This window comes from Platichthys flesus, chromosome 16 (genome assembly GCF_949316205.1).
Source record: "Platichthys flesus chromosome 16, fPlaFle2.1, whole genome shotgun sequence".
Taxonomy (NCBI): domain Eukaryota; kingdom Metazoa; phylum Chordata; class Actinopteri; order Pleuronectiformes; family Pleuronectidae; genus Platichthys; species Platichthys flesus.
This window is the reverse complement of record NC_084960.1, coordinates 8,193,549-8,200,852: the sequence shown is the minus strand read 5'-3', so window position 1 is coordinate 8,200,852 and position 7,304 is coordinate 8,193,549.

Here is a 7,304-nt window from a genome sequence, read left to right as displayed (position 1 = left end):
GGTGTGTTGTCCCATGAAGATTCATGTGCGTCTAAAGAGCGATAACCATGGTGGTGAAAGGAGCCTGTAGGATTACAGGGGTAACACGATGGGGGCGCTTGAAGGAGAGAAGATCAACAACTGGCACCGGCAGACTGAGAGTCAGACAATGTTGTTGAACACCTGTTTGTGTTGAAGGCAACACTGAAGGCCTCCTTCTAAAATATGGCCTCTCTGACCTGTCGCTAATAGCACGGTCGGGCAACTGCGCTAAAAAAAAAAGATGTGTTTAACGTGACTTTATGACATAAGTTCAATGTTATTGTCGCATGTAATGAAGTGCTTTCTATCATGTTGAGTTTGTGTGAATGAATAAAATAACTTCCCCTGTTTAATGTTTATATTCTATGTACGAGTTGAACCTTATTTAATTTCCTTACTTAAAATTTCAAGGAACTTTCATATGTAATTGAAACACAAAAAGTAAATGTTTCAGGCATAAGTTTCGTTTGATTGTGTCTCTCCTAGGGAAATGCCCCTTGCCAATGAGTCCACAAACAAGACGACAGATAGTCTAAGGAAGGTTTTTCTAGTTTCTATTCTGGAGCGTGACTTCGCGTGATGAGAGATCAGAGGTAAACTTGTGCCGGCTCGTTGCAGTTACAGAGGTGCCATTGTGAACGTGCGTGGCTTTCCCAGTAATACTGGTGGTACTGTGCCGGGGGGGCCACGTGCAGCCATTGCTGCCTTTGTGTTGCCATATGACACAGATCTCACTGTGAAAAGCCAGAGCTTAGACATACACTGCTGCTGTGAAATCTCAAGCACCAGGGATGGCACCACCACCATCGCCAGCATCAACCCCGTCTGTGACCCCCCCACAAATTCCAGAACTTTCAAAGTTACTGGCATTGACTTCCTTCTCCTTCATTATAACACCATTGCCACGAGTTGCAGGGTGTCTCCACAGTGTCAGCACTGTGATTCACATCCCGTCACGGTGGAATGCACCGATGACTCCGCTCTGTGGTCATTTATCGTTCCGCTTTTCACAGAGGTGGCAAAATGACAGCATCTCCTCAGCGATTCTCTCAGCCCCCCAGGCGCATAATGAGTTGTAGCTGAAGCTTCTTGCTATTGATTTAAAATAAAAATCAGCAACTTTACTTCTTGTCTTCTAAAACCTTCCCAGGGGACGAGGTCACAGCCTTTTGTTTAGGTGCCGGGGCTGTGATGGGACAGAGCCGGCTCACTCCATATCTCCCAGCAATCCCAGTGTCACCTAATTGACCTCTCACCTCCGACCCCGGCAGAACAGCAGGGTCACTGCGCGACTGACAGCAGCTACTGTTGCTACAAACAAGGCCACAAGACGTCTGTGGCTGCATACCGCTCACTCTCTTTAGTAGGGATCCACAGCTGAGCAGACTTCCATAGTGACACACATAGAGAAAATCACTCCACAATACCTGGCGTGCCTGCCTCATCGCTTTCTGCTCTGCTCTGTGGGAAGTGAGAAGGAGCTGTTGAAAGCTCATCTGGCGTGTGATTCTACAAGGTCATTTTCTCAGTTTCCATTCCTGAGCGGTGCGTCTTCGTGTCTCTTACATCCAGGTGATGGCCGCTCAGAATAGCAGCCACTTTTCAACGTGTGTCATCACATTTAAGACGTTTTCACATATCACCTGCGGGTGAAATCCGGAGAATAGGGTCCGGAGACTTACCCAGAGTTCACCTTTCACACATGCACAACGCTTTCACAACAGCAACAAAACCACTGCGTTATCCAGGCGACAGGTGGAGCAAATGGACAGAGGCAGGTAGTGATGCGGAGATCACGTGATTCTCTTTACACCACACAGACTCCGGCCTCGCCTCTTATCACCACAAGCTCTCTTGACTTCTTCATTGGTGTCTTCTATGTGAACGGCTCCGCTTCTTCAGTGAATCCATGCTGAGGATCCACAGCTGAGTTCACACATCGACCTCTCTTTACTTTCTACACTCTTTATAACTGGAGGCCCGACGGAGACAGTCCACAGATAATCCGAAACCTCTCACTCGGCCATTCACGTTCACACATGCACCTTCTCCGGAGAAAATAAGGAGGATCTTGGGCGTTATACAGCTTTACTGTAATTGTGTGGGTGTGAAATATCTGTTCCCAGTCTAAAAGAGTCTGAGGAGAGAGAGGAGTAACCAAACACACTACCGGGAACATTGGAGATGAGGTCATGAGACAGCAGAAATGGGAAGTGAACCCTGCTTTGTGTATATTGTTACATGTAATCATCGTCGGTTTATCTCACAGAGGACCAACGGGGTCACGGTGAGGGAAGACGAGAAGTGTGAAATAACTTCTCCATCTTCTGTTTCTCTCACGTCTTCTGTCCCCTTTCGCCTCTTTGCCTCCAGCCAATCAGATTTCTTCTCCGCTTGTTTCCTCTTTCATATGCTCTGACGGCCTCACAACCTCTTTTCCGCCCTTTTTTCATTTTATAGCTGGACAGCATATTTGAATGTATCCCCCCCACCCACTCCTGTCTAGCATTACTTCTGTATCGTCCCCTGATGTCTCACACATCTGTCAATCTTTTCCTGACCTCTTTGTCTTCTTTTCCTTCCCGTTTGCTCGTAAATGGAGCAGTGTGGAGAAACGAGCAGTGTCAGATGAGAGTCGTCTTGGAGGAATTTAGTTTCTCCCCTGTCTTTCAGCCGCTCTTTGTTCCTCCTGCTTTTTGGCGGCTCTCCAGCAAATTTGAACACCCATCATGGCATGCTGGGCACCATCCAACAGATGCCCTTGAGGAGGACATTCCTGTCTGGCACAACTCCTCTTTTCACGCTATTTATTCTCAAATATCTGAGCTCTGCCACCAGACCATTCTTCTCCAGGAAGATAAAAGGAAACACACGCATCTCACATGGTAACATTGCAGGAACTCAGTAATGATAATGACCCATTTCTAAAACAGAGATAATATTTGTTGTTTCGGAAATAGGCGGGTGTTCAGATAGAGGAGCACCGATACGTGCTCAGCCTTTCGTTCCGCTGAAAGGATCAGGGGGGGGGGGGGGGAGACATTGTGTTGAAGCTGAAAGACAACATGTTGCCTCCTTCAGCTAATTCAGGAACATCTCCTCAGATATATCAGTTTCAGTGGTCCACTAAATATCATTCAGAGCGTATGTGAGGACCGAGATGAAAAGTCTCTTCCTAAAAGTAGCCTGCACATGTGTTGTACACGTATCAGTTCATTCTTGGAAAAACATTGACTCGGTGAACTTGTGTATTTGTGTTTGCTTGACCATGATCCGGAATAAAGCGGCTACTTCACATGTATAAAATTAACACCTGTGGGTTGTAGAATGCGCCACTATTGCTACACCCTGTGGCAACTGGATCAAGGCAAACACTGAGCTACTCTTAGAAACACTTAATACTGTCATCAAAGCCGGTGCTCGAGTTGGACGGTCTTACTGTGACACTGTGTAAGTGGGATGAGAGGTGGCAATGGACAGAGGAGGCTGGTGTGGAGAGGTTGGATGAGGACTGTGTGTGGACCAGGAGACTCTGCACATGTTGAGAAACAGCACGCTCTGAAGCTCCGGTGAGCAAACATCTGTTTCCACGGTTGGCCTCCTGTGCAAGCGTGTTGACAGTGTAGTTACACGTTTATGCACTGATCAGATCCTTCAAACATCTTCTACAGGGCTTCCTTACATGGATGCTGTTTATAGAGAGAAACAGTGTGACGACATGAAAAGAATTGCTGCAGTCTCAAATGCTGGCTTACCCAAACTACCAAAAAACATTTCGGGCTGCAGGAATCGGACATTCACCACAAACAGATTCTGCAAATTCGGCTCAAAGAGGGAGAACTTGTAGAATGAAGATTCTGCAGGGAGACCTACTAGACTTAACGAAGATTAAAGTTTAAATATAATCACATCAACAATACAGCATGGTTATTGGTTATTGGCTAGAGCTGTGATAGCAACTAGCGTTAGTACCTGACAAGCTCAAGCTCTACTTATTAGACTCCATTCTCTGGGGGACATGAATGTAATTGCGAAATGTATGTCAGTGTCAAATCCAATACTTGAGACAATTGCCTCCAGAATCAAAGTTGATCATCTGATTGACATAAAGCCGTGCTTTCCAGGAACAGCTCAGAACATGAAACGTTTTTTTGATAGGTTATGAATATTTCAAAACCTGGTCAAATAAAACCCAAACTACTTGCCTGGCTTCAAGCCTCCAGGGGTAAGTGAGAAAATATGTTCCTTTTGAAATTCGGGGGAACGACCCTTTAACCTTTTAAACAGCTTGAGAACGCCAAACCAACAATGTTTCCTCTTCCGTGATTAAGACATGAGAGGTAAACGGAGGAAAGGCCAGCTGTGTGCTTTTTAACAGGGGTTAGGGGTTCGAGGTTCATAGGTGAACTCAACCAGTGGGATGTGCATCATCTGAAGTCTACTGTGTTGGTTTTTGGATCTAAGACAGAGCACCTGTTCAAGGTGCAGATGTGCAGACATTCATTGTCTGCACATCTGCACCTCAAACAAAAGTGTGTTATATTTGATGTTTTTCATAGAGCATTCATCCTTCTCTTAAAGTGATCATACGGTACCTTTGAGCTTTAGCCCAGGCCAGATTTGCTCCCAGTTAATATAGCGAGCGGTGAGAGTCCACGGCTTTTTGGGTTTATCCAAGGCAGCAGTTAAAGTACAGGACCACAGGCGTAAAGCTGTCAACATGTGGACACGGTCATGGAACACAGCCTTGCCTGTCCCCACACCAACTTTATAGGAATGTTTAACACCCCTCCACCAGCACCTAAACATATACTGTATCTGTCCTCTGTATCGCATTTGCTGCTTAATATGCAGGTTGCTGTTTCCCCACACATTCCTCCAGATAAATCTCCACTCGGGATCTTTCTAGAACAAAGCCGTTAAGACTTGTTGGGAAATCTCCCACTTTCATCTTGATGCTTGCCCACCTATGTGTGGCATTTTAAGTCGTTCCTACTGATATCAGATTACCCTCTGAAGGATATTTGGGCCTGTTGATATGAGCCACTTAAATTGTCTGTGTGTGTCGGTTTGTGTGCGGAGACAAAGTGAAAGGCGCTTGTGTGACAGCGCGTCTGTGTGTAGGATTTTTCCACCTCTTTGAAGTGTACAAGATGGGACGGGCCATCCTGTCGCTGTGCCGGTGATGCGTCTTTGATGTGTGATTCAAGGAGTGATGTACACCTCTGTTTAATCAGCTCCAACATTTGACAGCCTGTATCCGACAATGCAGCACTTGTGCGAGGGCAGCATAGTTTTAAAACATTATTATTATACTGCCTGTGCTTTCTGATCATCTTTCAGCGCCCTCCTTGAAGGCTGGCAACGGAGCTGCACAGTGACAGAGCTCAGTTGAAATGTGTCTTTTTGTCAGATCACGGATTCTGTCAACTTGGCCGGATTAGTCAGGTGAGTGATCATCAGCTAGCGAACATAGACCGATGCCTGGGTCGGTTGCGGGCAGGGCTGGACTGGCCATCTGGCATACTGGGAACTTTCCCGGTGGGCCGATGTCCCTTTTGGGCAGACGCAGTTGTCATCCTTTTTTTTGGATTGGTCCACAAAACTTATAAATTAACTTATATTGACACTGGGGCAAACCTGATCACATCGTTCAGCAGCTCCCGCTTTGGGCTTTCTGTAGGAATCATTAAATATTAATCTGAAAGAAAATACCTCCATGGCCGGGCCACACTGGCTGCAATTGTGCTGCCTGTCGCATTGTCTTTTGTTCACCCTGGCAGCGTGTCTGTTTGGATGGATACAAGATGGCTGCCTCCCACCTTCTGCAACATTATCAGAGCAACAATCATAAGCCTGGCAGCCTAATGGCACAGCGATTGCATGTGATAGCATCAGAAGCGGCTTTTTTGAAACGCTAGCGTACTCCCAGCCTGTGCCTAAAGCCTTCTATCAACATGGACATCAGCCAGATCCCGGCTCTGCAGCCACACCAGTTTTGTTTTGCTTTGTTCTGCAGCTACTTTCTCTATCCTGTATTTATTTTCCTACTTGATACTCTCACTTTAAAGTGGAGTGACACAAGCTGGGTTTTCCAGCACAGGTTTCCTGTGTTTGGAAGAGGGGGGGCAGTGATATGAAAACATAGAAAGAGGTGAGCAGGTCACACGGAAAGAGGGGAAAAGAGGTTGAAAAGTGTTGAGGTTAATTAGGAGGTAAATATGAGGATAGATTCTTGTACTTTTCTTTAAAACTTTAACCCAGCATCCCCAGGAAGAATGGAAGCTACTATAGTGATAGGATTGGAACTGAAATAAACTAAACAACCTGTTAAATGGAATTTCACGAGGCTAAACCTCTCTTGACGTTACCCTTATGCAGACGCGACTGAATTTCCGAAAGCAGCTATATAACGCCTGAGTGAGCTGTAACGTGACTCCGAAATAACAAGACAGCTCAGCCATGAACTCACACTCTATCACCTTCTCCAAAGACTACACAAACAAGATACTACCTGGTTTATCTCCTAAACACGGCCACAACAGAGACGTCGTCAGGCCGAGACCACAGCAACCCTATCTGGGAGATGGCGGTGGAGTCCAAGACATTATCCGCTCCAGATGAATGATATCACACTTGACAGAGAGATTGTAGCCGCCTGGATTGGGGAAAGTGTTGAGGTGCTTGAGCTTAAGTTGGAGCACAAAAGGCGTCTTTGTCTGCAACAAAGCGAGGGAGATCGAAAAGAAGATGCTGTTCGACACCAACAGAGAAAACTCATTAGCCTAAAATTATTATGAAAAGATGACGACCACAAATAGCAGGAAAGATAGTGATACAAAATATTAGAAAAAGCTGTAACGTGGTTCAAGTTATTTGTTGAAAGACAATACATCCCTGTGAGGGTGGGCGTGGTGGCATCCAGCTGCAGGAGAGAGGTGTGGAGGTGGCCGTCACCGGTTAACCAATCACTCACTCACTCTTCAAGGCCATGGAGAGCTGCCGGTGAAACGGATGGACACGCTGTACCGTGGGGCTTATTGGTTTGCTACATTAAGAGCAGCTGTGGCTCATGAGATGGAGACGGTAGTCCACTAGACAGAAAGGCAGTGGTTCGATCCCAGGATGCTCCAGTCTGCATTCTGTAGTGTCCTTGGGCAAGATACTCAACCCCAAGTTGCCCCCGACAGCAGTTGTGACTGTGTCATGGTTATTGTTAGCTATTGTCTGACTACGAATTAGACTCTGGAGGCAACGGCCAACACCAAAGATGGGTCAACAAA